We start from the raw sequence: 15,913 nt of genomic DNA, 5'->3' as shown, positions 1-15,913 counted from the left end.
GAGGCAGAAGAACAAATAACTGAGCTGGAAGATAGAATGGTGGAAATAACTGTCAGAGAGCTGAATAAAGAAAAACAAAATGAAAAGAATAGAGGACAGACTCAGAGACATCTGGGACAACATTAAATGCACCAATATTTGAATTATAGGGGTCCCAGAAAGAGAAGAGAAAGAGAGAGGGTCTGAGAAAATACTTGAAGAAATTATAGTCGAAAACTACCCTAACATGGGAAATGAAATAGTCAAGTCCAGGAAGCACAGAGAGTCCCATACAGAATAAACCCTAGGAAAAACACACCAACACACATGAATCAAAGTAACAAAAATTAAATTCAAAGAAAAAAAATATTCAAAGCAGAAAGGGAAAAGCAGTAAATAACATACAAGGGAATCCCAATAACTTTATCAGCTGATTTTTCAGCAGAAACTCTGAAGGTCAGAAGGGATCGGCACAATATATTTAAAGTGATGAAAGGGAAAAAAGTACAACAAAGATTACTCTACACAGCAAGGATCTCATTCAGATTTGATGGAGAAATCAAAAACTTTACAGACAATCAAAAGCTAAGAGAATTCAGTACCACCAAGCCAGCTTTACAACAAATGCTAAAGGAACTTCTCTAGGTGGGAACATAAGACAAGAAAAAGACTCACAAAAACAAACCCAAATCAATTAAGAAAAATGTAATATGAACATACATATTGGTAATCACCTTAAATGTAAATGGATTAAATGCTCCAGTCAAAAGACACAGACTGGCTGAATTAATACAAAAACAAAACCTGTATATATGCTATCTACAAGAGACCCACTTCAGACCTAGGGACACATACAGACTGAAAGTGAAGGGATGGAAAAATATATTCCATGCAAATGGACATCACAAGAAAGCTGGAGTAGCGATACTCATATCAGATGAAATAGACTTTAAAATAAAGACTGTTACAAGAGATAAGGAAGGACACCAAATAATGATCAAGTGATTAATCCAAGAAGAAAACATAACAGTTACAAATATTTATGCATCCAACATGGGAGCAACTCAATACATAAGGCAAATGTTAACAGCCATGAAGGGGGAAATTGACAGTAACACAATAATAGTGGGGGACTTTAACTCCCCACATACACCAAGGGATAGATCATCCAGACAGAAAAGAATTAAGGACACACACAGTTTAAATGACATAAAGAGATAGACTTAATTGACATTTATAGGACAATCCACCCAAAAGCGGAAGAATACACATTCTTCTCCAGTGTGCATGGAACATTCTCCAGGATAGATCACATCTTGGGTCACAAATCAAGCTTTGGAAAATTTAAGAAAATTGAAATCATATGAAGCATCTCTTCTGACCACAACACAATAAGATTAGAAATCAGTTACAGGAAAATACTTTAAAAAACACAGACATATGGAGGCTAAACAGTGCACTGCTAATTAACCTAGAGATCACTGAAGAAGTCAAAGAAGAAGTAAAAAAATACCTAGAAAAAAATGACAATGAAAACACGATGATCCAAAACCTATGGGACACAGTAAAAGCAGTTCTAAGAGGGAAGTTTATAGCAATTCAAGCTCACCTCAAGAAAGAAGAAAGACCTCAAATAAACAATCTAACCATAAACCTAAATCACCAACAAAAAGGAGAACAAAGAAAACCTAAATTTAGTAAAAGGAAAGAAATCATAATGATCAGAGCAGAAATAAATGAAACAGAAACAAAGAAAAGAGTAGCAAAAATGAATAAAACTAAAAGTCAGTTCTTTTGACAAAATTCTACACCCATTTATGTTAAGAACTCTCCAGAAAGTGTGCATAAAGGGAACCTACCTCAACATAGTAAAGACCATATATGTCAAACCCACAGCAAATATCATCCTCAATGGTGAAAAACTGAAAGCATTTCCTCTAAGATCAGGAACAAGACAAGGATATCCACTCTCGCCACTATTTTTCAACATAGTATTTGAAGTCCTAGCCACAGCAATCAGAAAAGAGAAAGAAATAAAAGGAAAACAAATTGGAAGAGAAGTAAAACTGTCACTGTTTGCAGGTGACATGATAGTATTAATAGAAAATCTTAAAGATGCCACCAGAGAACTACTATAACTAATCAATGAATTTGGTACGTTTTCAGGATACAAAATTAATGCACAGAAATCTCGTGCATTCCTATACACTAACAATGAAAGATCAGAAAGAGAAATTAAGGAAACACTCCCATTTGCCATCGCAAAAAAAGAATAAAATACCTAGGAATAAACCTACCTAAGGAGGCAAAAGACCTGTACTGTGAAAACTATAAAACACTTATGAAAGAAATCAAAAGTGACACAAACAGATGAAGAGATATACTGTGCTTCTGGATTGGAAGAATCAATATTGTGAAAATGACTATACTACTCAAGACAATCTACAGATTCAGTGCAATTCCTATCAAATAACCAAGGGTATTTTTAACAGAATTAGAACAAAAAATTTTACAATTTGTATGGAAACACAAAAGACCCTGAATAGTCAAAGCAATCTTGAGAAAGAAATACAGAGCTGAAGGAATCAGGCTTCCTGACTTCAGACTATACTACAAAGCTACAGTCATCAAGACAGTATGGTACTGGCACAAAAACAGGAATTCTTATTTTTTTTATTGTAGTATAATTGTTTACAATAGTGTGTTAGTTTCTGCTGTATAACAAAGTGAATCAGCTATACATGTACATACATCTCCATATCTCCTCCCTTTTGCATCTCCCTCCCACCCTCCTTATCCCACCCCTCTAGGTGGACACAAAGCTCTGAGCTGATCTCCCTGTGTTATTCAGCTGCTTCCCACTAGCTCTCTAAAAAACAGAAATATTGATAAGTGGTACAGGGTAGAAACCCAGAGATAAACCCCCACACCTCTAATCACCTAATTTATGACAAAGGAGGCAAGAACATACAATGGAGAAAAGACAGACTTTTCAATAAATGGTGCTGGGAAAAGTGGACAACTACACGGAAAAAAATGAAATTAGAGTAGTACCTAACACCATACACAAAAATAAATGAAAAATGGATTAAAGACCTAAATATAAGACCAGACACTATAAAACTCTTAGAGGAAAATATAAGAAGAACACTCTTTGACACAAATCACAGCAAGATATTTTATGACTCACCTCCTAGAGTAATGAAAATAAAAACAAATTAAGCAAAAGTTACCTAATTAAACTTAAAAGCTTTTGCACAGCAAAGGAAACCATAAATAAGACAAAAAGACAATACACAGCATGGGAAAAAATATAGTTGCAAAAGAAGAAATGGACAAAGGATTAATCTTCAAAATATACAAAGAGCTCATGCAGCCCAATATAAAACAAAACTTACAACCCAATTAAAAAAAAGGGCAGAAGACCTAAATAGACGTTTCACCACAGATGACATGCAAATGGCCAAGAGGCACATGAAAAGCTGCTCAACATCACTAATTATTAGAGAAATGGAAATCAAAACTACAGTGAGGTATCACCTCACACCAGTCAGAATGAACATCATCAAAAAATCTACAAACAATAAATGCTGGAGAGGGTGCAGAGACAAGGGAACCCTCTTGCATTGTTGGTAGAAATGTAAATTGATACAACTATTGTGGAGAACAGTATTGAGATTCCTTAAAAAAAACTAAAATAGAACTGAAAAAATACAAATAGAACAAAAATAGTTCTAAAAATAGGACTACCATGTGACCCAACAATCCCACTACTGGGCATATACCCTGAGAAAACCATAATCAGAAAGACACATGTATCCCAATGTTCATTGCAGCATTACATACAATAGCCAGGACATGGAAACAACCTAAATGTTTATCGACAGATGAATGGATTAAGAGAATGTGGTAAATATATATAATGGTATAATATCAGCCATAAGAAGAAATGAAACTGGGTCATTTGTAGAGATGTGGATGGGCCTAGAGTCTGTCATACAGAGTGAAGTAAGTCAGAAAGAGAAAAACAAATATCATATATTAATACATATATGTGGAATCTAGAAAAATGCTACAAATGAACCTAATTTCAAGGCAGGAATAGAAACGCAGACATAGAGAACAGACATGTGCAGTGTACAGTGGGGAAGGGGAGGGTGGGATGAACTAGGATATTAGGATTGGCATAAATACACTACCATGTATAAAATAGATAGTGGGAACCTGCTGTATAGCACATGGAGCTCAGCTTGGTGCTCTTTGATGACCTAGAGAGGTGGGATGGGGGTAGGGAAGGAGGTCCAAAAGGGAAGGGTTATATGTATACATATAGCTGACTCACTTCACTGTACAGCAGAAACTAACACAATATTGTAAAGCACTTATACTCCAATAAAAAAAAAATTAAAATTTTAAAAATGTAGAGACTAAGAGAGAAATGATTATATATAGGAGAACACATGGTACTTGATAGAAGAGATCTGGCTTTGAGATCTATCAGAGATACTAAATGTACAACTCTGCGAAAATTGGAAAATTATACATCTGTAAAATAAGAATAAATCTTGAACTATGTTCCTTTTGTATAATTTATATGAAATGAGGAAATTGAAGACTATTCAAATATACTGCTAATTACTTGATACTTCTATTTTAGTAATGTGGTTTTCTCTGCAGAAGTTATTTGAAATAATAAGCCCCTTTCAATAGCTCAGACAAATTAATTTTCCTTCAGTTGTGCAACTCACAAATACTCTTTCCCAGTCTCTTCAAATCACAGAAGTAATATTCAAATCCAGGGAGAATACACTTAAGACATGTTACTTATAGAAAATCCTGAACATAGTAATACATAAGTTTAATATTCACTAATATTGTTAGTTTTATTTTCTATTATATATTTTGTTTTATTATATATTTTGCTAACTTATAAAATGATTATGTTTAACAGAACTATATTGGTGAAAATGTAAACTGACTTTTCTGCAATACATTAAGCTTTACCTTGATTTATTTTTCTATTGTCAGACATATCTAAGTTATTAACATTAGAAGAAATAAACTCCAAGAAAGAAGAGGAGTTCAGCTACTTTTTCCTTTTAGAGATTACACGGCCTTTTTTTCCACAGTAATCTTGATAGATTGAGTTTTTATTCCTATTAAAATGGAAGGCTGAATCAATTTATAATGCGTTGAAGTAATTGTATTAACTTCTATGAACCAGTAAACAGATAACATTTTCTATGCTCAGCACAGACGAAATATGTAAACATATTAAAAGCATTGTTACTTTTACATAAAATCTTCAAGGAATTCTAAACTTGAATTTGAGGGTCTCTTTTTTTTATGGTACACGGGCCTCTCACTGTTGTGGTCTCTCCTGTTTGCGGAGCAGAGGCTCCAGACGCACAGGTTCAGCGACCACGGATCACGGGCCTAGCCGCTCTGCGGCATGTGGTATCTTCCCGGACCGGGGCATGAACCCGTGTACCCTGCATCAGCAGGCGGACTCAACCACTGTGCCAGCAGGGAAGCCCTTGAGGGTCTTTTTAAACATTAACTTTGATAGAATCTATCTATGATGGAATATTTGGATTTTTTTTCTTTTTTGTTTGTTTGTTTTAGGCTTAGTGATGAGGTTTGGTTATTTTTTCTCCCAGTTTTGTAGATATATAATTGACATACAGCACTGCACAAGTTTAAGGTGTGCCACATAATAATTTAACTTATATACATCAGAAATTATTTGTTTTTAATTGTTCATTAGAAAATAAAGGTAATTAAAAGTGAACAACAATCATTAACTTTTTCATCAGAGATCATCAGTTTTATTAGTTTGAATTATATTCTTCCAGAAGAAACAATATATAAAAATATCATAAATAAGTTGTTATTGCAAAAAATATTTACCCACATTTTCAGTCAGTTATCTCCATGTATGAATGTGCCATATTTGATTTAGCTATTAGATATATGTGGAGATTCATGTTGTTTAAACTTTTTCTGTTTTTAACAACATTGTAATGAACACTGTTACAGATTGCTTTAAATTAGCAAAGAATGAAAGGAAATTTGCTTGAACTTGGATTCAAGATATATAACATTCTCTCCTTAGATGCTATCGAAAATAATGCAAGATCTGGCTAGATTCCTTGTGGAATCTCAAGCTACCTATGAGGGTTGATTAAATAAAGCCTAAGAGAACAAGCTTATTAGTTTTTGAAAGTATTCATAGTATCTATAATAATTTAAGTAACTTTTTGCTAGTGGCGTAAATTCTTTACTATCAAAATGAGTTATATGCATCTAATATATTGACTTAAAGGCAGATGTTTCAGACATCATAAATTTAGATACTAATGGATTTGAATGGATACATTTTTATCAAGCAATACATGTCAGCTGCTTTCTTTTATAAACTCATCTAATTTCCCCAAAGATATACAAAGTAGTCCCTATAATTTATGATTCAGGAAACTGAGGCACAGAGAGAGAGAGAGATACCTAGTTAGCGTTGGGGCTACAATACAAGTAAAATCTGACCCTCAAAGACATGGATCTTCCTACTCTTCTGAATAGGTCTATAATATGTATTTGCCTAAATATAGCTCTGTAAAATAACATTTAAATAGATAGCATTATATACAACATATGTACTACATACATAGTTTCTTATAACTTTATAGTGATATAATAAAGACTGAAAAATATAAATCACCTTCACTTAAGATATTTGATTTATAATCAAATTTTTGATGGTTGATATTAAAACAAGTAAAAAGAAATTGTCTACTAAGATGACAATGAGAATGGATTTGAATGCTGCTTCTCAAATTTCCTATACATATTATATAGACCTCTTGTTACAATGCAGATTCTGTTTCAGTAGGTCTGGAGTGGGCCCTAAGAAGCTACATTTCTAATGAGTTCTAGGTGATGCTGATGTTACTCATCCATGAACTACACTTTGAGTAACAATGGATTATAGGGACAAATCATTTACAATTCAAAAAACTAACCTTCCTTTTAGGAGGAGCTATTAAAATGCTTATAGAAATCTACAAAAATAGTTTTAAACCATATTAAAAATACCAAAGAGTAAAATACATTTTTTCCTATGACTTTTTAAAATCTTCATTGATTAGGTTGGTTAACATTGGTACAAAGTCCACGGTGTCTGTTGTATCTATATACCTACATAAAATGTTCAGCTTCTCTTACTCTCAGCAGGTAAGATCTCATTAGCACCTGTGATTTAAAAAGCCTGAGTTTCTCCCAGCAAGATGCAGTTTTATTAATACATGTTATATTTATATATCTCTCATTTTATGATGTTATTATGTGCAACCAAAAGTATAGTTATCACTCTAGGACCTATTTACTCCATATATATTAACTGTTAAAGGTGTGAATCTTACTAGAGACTTTTGCATAACTATATGAGAGTAAACATTAAATAAAGTGACAAGAATAAATGAAAACAGTAACTTGGCTTAAATGGCAAGTAAGATGACAAGAGTAATAAAATAAGAATTGTGAAAAGAATATGTTTGCTAGCTGCTATTAAATATGAATGTTATTATTTTTGAAGAAATAAATATATAGATGTCTAACTACAACTTTCAGGAGAATTGTGAATATTTTACTAAATATATTGTCTGAAATATGTTTATTTGTTTTTTCTTAGTGTTGTGGTGTGACAGTAATTATTTAACAACTAGCATTCTGTAATTAAAAGCCAGATTTGCAGCATTTTCAGATTTCCACAGTGTAAAAATTCACCGTGGTCAATTTCAAGCAACCAGTATGACATTCCTGAGCATAGAGTTAGGTAAAGATGCTCAAGTGGGTTCTTTCAAGCCAGTAGAAGTTGTTTCCAATACACCACTGACACTGACTCAACAATACTGAGCACCACTTTGCTTTAACAGTGTTGTATCACAATAATTGTCAATGAACATTCTTTATGAAACCTATTATGTTTTCAATAATAAAATATGGAAAATGCAAGCAAACTAAACACAAAATTAATAATAAATCTAACATCCAAGAAATGATCAAATTGGAAAACCAAGAAGAAATGGGCAAATTTCTAGGAACATATTACCTGCCAAGACTAAATCAAAGAGAAAGAAACAAGTTTAACATACCAAAGAGGATGTACAGATGGCTAACAGGCACATGAAGAGATGCTCAATATGACTAATCATTAGAGAAATGCAAATCAAAACCACAATGAGATATCACCTCACACCTGTCAGAATAGCTATGATCAAAAGCCTACAAATAGCAAATGTTGGAGAGGATGTGGAGAAAAAGGAACTACTGGTGGGAATGTACACTGGTGCAAGCGCTATGGAAAACAGTATGGAGTATCCTCAAAAAACTAAAATAGAACTACCATATGACCCAGAAATTCTACTCCTGGGTATATACCTGGAAAAAATGAAAACCATATTTCAAAAACATACATACACGCCAACGTTCATAGCAGCAGTATGTATGTACAATAGCTAACATATGGAAGGAACCTAACTGTCCATCAACAGATGAATGGGTAAAGAAGATGTGGTATATGTGTTTGTATATAAATACAATAGAATATTACTCAGTGGTTATAAAGAATGAAATTCTGCCATTTGTATCAACATGGATGGACCTGACGAAATTATGCATAGTGAAATAAGTCAGACAAAGACAAATGATATATGATATCACTTATATGTTGAATCTAAAAATAATACAGTTGAATGTATGTAGCAAAATAGAAACAGACTCACAGATGTAGAAAACAAGCTACTGGTTACCAGTGAGGAGAGGCAAGGAAAGAATGGCAATTTGGGGGTATGTGATTAAGGGATACAAATTACTATGTATAAAATAGATAAGCAAAAAGAATATATTGTACAGCACAGGGGAGTATAGCTAGTATTATCTTGTAATAATTTAAAAAAGAGCATAATCTATAAAAATTCTGAAAAATGTACTCCTGAAACTAATATAATATTGTAAATCAACTATACTTCAATAAAAAAATAGATAAATAAAAGTAGATACTGTCAAGGGAAAAAATTAGTTGAATCCATTCTCTACAGCTACATCATATCTATACTTAGGTTTCAAAATTATAATGTAATAGGTCAATGTATATTCTCATACAGAGAGCCTTGTATTCATTATCTCTGCTTATTTAGGTCAAATTCATAAAAGGAACATTTTTGAGCCGAATGTGCAATTACTTTCAAGATTTCAAACATGTGTTTGTAAATGACATTTAGGAAAGTCTGCATCAGTTTAAACTCCCAAAAGTTGTGCCTGGGAGGCCTTCTTTCACCAGACTCACACAAAAACCTTAACTGGAAAGAACAAACTGCCCAAACGTTTTTGAAGGTCAATTAGGCCATATGATTTCTCACTTAATATTTAGATTCTTTAATTTTTATTGGCCATTTTCATTTTTAAACTACCTGTTAACACAGCTAGCCACCTTTTTTCCTTTTCAATTTGAATAGGAGTATTATTTAGTAATAACATTAATCATTTTTAATAGCTGCATAATTTAGCTGTTATTTAATACTTTATATCCATAATTTTGTTTCTAATATTTCTTGATATTACCCTGCATACATTTATGTTTTCTTTGTTTTTGTCTAATTATTTTTTTATTTTATTAAAGTATATTTGATGTACAATATTATATGTTACAGGTGTACAATATAGTGATTAACAAATTTTAAAGGTTATTCTCCATTTATAGTTATTATAAAATATTGGCTATATTCCCTATGTTGTACAATCTATCCTTGTAGCTTATTTTATAAATAATAGTTTATGTAGCTCTAAATCCCATACCCCTATGCTGCCCCACCCCCTTCCCTCTCCCCACAGGTAACAACTAGTTTGTTCTCTATGTCTGTGAGTATGCTTCTTTTTTGTTATATTCACTAGTTTGTTGTGTTTTTTAAATTCCACATATAAGTGACATCATACAGTATTTGCCTTTCTTTGTCTGACTAATTTCACTTGGCATAATACCCTCCAAGTCCATCCATGTTGTTGCAAATGGCAAATTTTATCATTTCTTTTATGGCTGAGTAGTATTCCACTGCACATATATGACATCTTCTTTATCCATTCACCTGTTGATGGACACTTAGGTTGCTTCTGTATCTTGGCAATTGTAAATAATGTCATTATGAACATAGGGATGCATGTATCTTTTTGAGTTAGTGTTTTGGGGTTTTTTTGTATATATATCCAGGAGTGGAATTGCTAGGTCATATGGTAGTTCTATTTTTAGGTTTTAAAGAAACCTTCATACTGTTTTCCACAGTGGCTGCACCAATTTACATTCCCACTAAAAGAGTAGGAGGATGCTCTTTTCTCCATATCCTTGCCAATATTTGTTATTTGTGTTCTTTTTTTTTTTTTTTGTGGTACACGGGCCTCTCACTGTTGTGGCCTCTCCCATTGCAGAGCACAGGCTCCGGATGCGCAGGCTCAGGGGCCATGGTTCACGGGCCTAGCCACTCCGCAGCATGTGGGATCTTCCCAGACTGGGCCACAAACCTGTGTCCCCTGCATCGGCAGGCAGACTCTCAACCACTGCGCCACCAGGGAAGCCCTATTTGTGTTCTTTTTGATGATAGTTATTCTGTCAGGTGTGAGGTGATATCTCATTGTGGTTTTGAGCTGAATTTCCCTTATGACTAGCAATGTTGAGCATCTTTTCATGTGCCTCATGGGCAACTGCACTCACTCTTTGGAAAACTGTCTATTCAGGTTTTCTGCCCATTTTTTAATCGGGTTGTTTGTTTTTTTCATGTTAACTTGACTGAGGTGCTTATATAGTTTGGATATTAACCCTTTATTGGTCATATCATTTGCAAATATTTTGTCCCATTCAGTAGGTTGTCTTTAAACATACGGGACCTCACTAAACTTAAAAGCTTTCGCATGACAAAGGAAATCATTAGCCTGCATACATTTTGAACTTTTGTTAATTATACACTAATGATAGTATACTGTGTATAACTGTAAATATATCAAAATTATAAAGTGGTTTCTGCTATCAGTCTCTGATTCTTCCTCCCTCATAATAAATATTATCCAATTTGGTTAAAAACTGTTACAGTTCTTGATCCTTTTGAGGAATAAAATAAATAAGAGCAATAAAAAGCAAAACAAAACACACAACAGTATAGCTATGTGTAATTTATAATCTTCATAATCTACAAACATATTTAATTTAATTTTAATATTAATAAAATTTTAAAATAATAAAATTTAATTTAAAATTATCATTTCACTATATATTTTCTGTTACTTTCCCTGACCAATTTTTTATTCCAGTTTTTCCTCTGTTAGCAGAAATTTTCTACTGCTTTCCTATTTTTATTCATAGTTACCCTAAAATTAAAATCATGCATTATTGATGTATTAAACTATAATATTAATTTATATTTTCCCCTAATTAATAGTAAAGTGAGGACTTTTGAAAACTAATTCCATTTACCCTCCTACCAAGTTTTATTCTATTTTTCTAATAAATTTTAATATATATTCTATTTTTCTAATAATGTTAATATATATTTTGTCATTTATATTGTTTTTTTATACAGTGGATACTCATTTTAATTTATCCACATATGTACTTTTGCTATTCTTCTTTATTTCCTGACTCTCTAAACTACTACCTAGTATCATTTTATTTTTGCTTAAAAAATAACCTTGACTGTGGGTTCTATATTGGTAAATTATTTGAATTTTCAATGCTTGGAGTAGGTTTTATTTTCATCTTCATTTGTAAAGGAAGTTTTCACAGTATATGAGATTGTAGACTGGAAATTATTTTCTTTTAGTACACTGAAGATATTTTATTGTCTTCTGGTTTCCACCATTGCTCTTTTTCCCCAATGATAGCAGAAGTTAGCTATCAGTCTAAAGATTGTTCTTTGTAAGGTAATATGGTCATTCCTTTGCCTGTTCTTGACCTTTTTATCTTTTACTCTAGGTTTCCACAATTCCTGTCTGTGCTGTCAAGTTGTGAATTGTTCTCTATTTTTTATGCTTTTAGTTCATTGTTGTCTTGCAATTGATAATTTAATGCATTTTGGAAACATATTGTTCTTGCTCTCCTTTCTCAACTCTCTAATTATATATGTGAGATATTTCATTGTCTCATACGTTTTGTACTGTATTTTCTAACCTTTTTCTGTCACTATGCTTGATTGTATATATATATTTCTGTCCAATCTGATGGTGCATTAAGTCTGTTCTTATTAATTCTCAAATTGTTCCACTGTGTTTTATATTCAATTCTTTTTCACATAGAAATTTTCAATTTTAAAGTTCCAATTATTCATTGAAATGTTTACATTTTGTTCTGTGTATACCTGGAATAATCTACTGGTCTGTTCTGATGTTTGTTATTTGTGTTCATTTTCATTCATGTTTTGTCCCCTGTGCTTGGTGATGTTTGATTTTATGCTGAATATTATATTTGTAAAGTTTATCCTGTTCATTGGCAGCACCCATGATAGGTACAGAAAGTGACATTGTTTTATATTATTTTCAAAATCATTAATGCCTCTCTTAATATAAGATAGATGGGTTCTTATATCTACTTCTGCCATCAATATTTTGTAGTATCACAAATGACTTAGCCTCTGGACAACTCTACTTAATGCTGCACCCAAAGAGAGAATGAGAATGTCAAATAACTTCTTAATAGTATCGTATTATCTGTGTACCACACTTAGAGAACCACTGATTTAAACAAATTATAATACTAGAAACTAAGTGGCATAATCATATACCAGAGTGGTTACTAGTCGTTTTCCTTTATAGATGACTTCTCCAACCTTCTTGTCTACTCTTACCCATGAAAGGCTGATCTCTACTGACTTTCTTACTTAGACTCTGTTGTCACTGGAAGGCACCAGCAGAGATGTGGAAAGAAGGAGGTCATATTTGGGCTGTGGTTGCCTTTCTCAACCTAAGTTAGCAAATGCTTCAGGGTGCCTCCTTTACCACAACTTTGACTCTCCCTTGATTCTTATATCCCTTTGCCCCTTTTGGAATGGGTTGTAAATGGATTTACATTTTCGCTGATTGTTACTATTTCACCATCCTTTGTTGGTTCCCTTAAACCTGTACAAACCTTTGAAAATATATAGTTGAAACCTCACTGATATAATCATTTGACACTGATGTTTCTTTTTAAAATGTTGTGAGTGCTAGCCCTAAAAGTACATTGTTAAAGAAATATCACTTTTTCCTTTACTTTAAATCACCTGAATCTGTAATCTTACATCCTTATGGGCAAGTAGGAATTTCCATCCTGGTTGCTATTTTAGTAAAGTGCCTGGAAAATGATAAAAGCACTCTGTAGTAGGTAGTCTTTAAGACAGCCCCTGATGATCCCCTAAACATATTATTCATATCCTTAGGTAATTTCCCCTTCCCCTTATGTGTGAACTGGATTTATTTATTGCTTCTAAAGAATTCTAAAGAAAGATTTCACTTCCACTATTAGGCTATAAAAGATTGTGGTTTCTGTATTGGGTATTCTCTTTTCCATCTTCTCTCTTCAAGGACTTATTCTGGGGGGGGAGTCAGCTTCCATGATGCGAGGCAGTCTTACAGGATGATCCACAGGGGATGGTGCCAAGGCCTCCAGAAAAACAGATGAGTGAACTTAGAAGTTCCCTCCATCAACTCTTTGAGGCAATGCTTCAGATAAGACCACAGCCTCAGCTGACAACTTGACTGCACATTCAGGAGAGATATTGAGCCAAAGGCCCTCAGCTAAGCCATGCCTAAATTCCTAACTCACAGAAACTGTGAGATAATAAATGCTTGTTGCTTTAAGATGTAAAGATTTAGGATATTTTGTCATGCAGTAGTAGATAAATAAAGCAGTCTTCTCTTCCCTGGTGTATTAGGTTTTTCTCTAGTGTTTCCTTTGCTCAAACCCAAGCTCCCATTTGACCTCTGGTTCATCTCTTTTCTGTATATTTCCTGAAGCAAGTCCTTAAATGCATACACCTCCTTAGGCCCAGAAATCACGCATCCCTTCTGATCTTTCCACCTGCTTCAGGTACATTGCTATTGAACAGGGTGAAGGTTCCCTCACTGCATTTTCTTCTCAAGACTCACAGACTTCTCTGCCTTTTCCAAACAAAGGGAATATTTGCTTATAATAAAAATTTCTACCTGACCTTCAAGGCACATCACATTATCTCAATATGCACAAGAGTTTACAAAAGACTTATCTCTGAGAGTTTCCATTTTCAACTCTACTATAGTATCTAAGATGAAGAGTCACCATAGGTGACTCTGCTTCCTTATTTTATGTAAGCTGAGAGAAAGGGAAATTGTATACATATACACACATAAATTAATAATTTTATTTTTGCCTCAGACCTTTTTTTCTTATATCAACTCACTTGGATTTTCTAATTACAGTAAAAACTTCTCTCCAGAAAATGCATTTGTACTTAAAACTCTCTTAGTTGGAGAATGAACTTAATAGTTTGAACTTAATAAAAAACTTCATTGTTGTGACTTTCCCCTCAATGAGTTATTCATTGTGATCCATCCTCAAGTGGAATACGTCTTTCTTTGTAACTGTTTGTAAATAATTTTAGTTTTGATTTATAATTCAGAAAGAGAGCATATTCTTTCTGTGGCTTGATATATTTGAGAAAAAAATTACTACCTTAGACCTGATTCACAATATAGCAAGTATCAAATACTTTAGTCTTATGATCAAGTGTAAAACTACATTGTTCTATAGCATTTAATGTCTTAAAAGTAATATTTGAGGCAAATTATATTATCTTTCTTTTGCTGGATAAACTTCCACCAAGGACTCATGGAAGAAACACATTTCAGTCTACTTGGTATCTTTGAAATGCCTTCCACTGGGCTTGGTATTGGTCTTTTAGCTTAGTCTTCCATTACACATACAAAGCCTTCACCATGCTTGTCCTCATATGTCAACAATCCATCTGTGTGATATTGGGCTAATTTTAATCTATTTTATAGCCATCTCTTATCTCTTGACTTATACTGTTAAATATTTTCTACATTCTACTAATTAGTCTTTACTGTGGTATCAGGAAGATGAATTATAATATAACCATGGTTTTCCTTTTATTCTGGTCCTTTAGGCCTTGATTTGTACTAATTACTCTTAAGAAGGAGGAAACTAAATTATATTTTTATAAGGGTCTTCATATTTACTTAATGACACATTGTCTTAGTCCACTTAGGCTGCTATATGACAATACCATAGACTGAGTGGATTATAAATAACAGAAATGTATTTCTCACAGTTCTGGAGGCTAGGAATTCAAAGATAATGGCACTGGAAGATTTGATGTCTGGTGAGAGCCTGTTTCCTGGATGGCCATCTTCTTTCTGTATCTTCACATAATGGAAAGGGCAAGGGAACTCTCCACAACCTCTTTTATAGTGCACTAATCCTATTCATTTGTGTTCCACTCTCATGACCTAAACACCTACCAAGGCCTCACATTGGGGATTAGGTTTCGACACATGTATTTTGGAGGGACATAAACATTCAGACCATTGCATACACATACTGCAGACTTCTCCCATTTTTTTTTTAACCTCTACATCAGTAATATAATTAAGCTGTAGAAAGAGGTTTTTATTAAGATAATGGTAGAGAGATTTTAAGTTCCTTTAATGATTACAATTTGAGTTACCATTCAAATACTTAATAGAATAAAATAGGAAAAAAAGAAGTTTTCCTCAAAATGTACCTATAACCACTAGGTAGCTAAAGAGCTCCTTGAAGCCAGGGTATGGGGTTGAGGATGGAGATTATTAACTGAGAGTAATAGTGAAAATATTTCTCTCATTGAGATTAAATATTTCTCTAGTAGGATTTTATTGCTGACCT

The sequence above is a fragment of the Monodon monoceros genome, unplaced genomic scaffold (assembly GCF_005190385.1).
Source record: "Monodon monoceros isolate NGI ecotype Baffin Bay Population unplaced genomic scaffold, NGI_Narwhal_1 Super_Scaffold_19, whole genome shotgun sequence".
Classification (NCBI taxonomy): domain Eukaryota; kingdom Metazoa; phylum Chordata; class Mammalia; order Artiodactyla; family Monodontidae; genus Monodon; species Monodon monoceros.
This window is presented reverse-complemented; position numbering follows the sequence as displayed.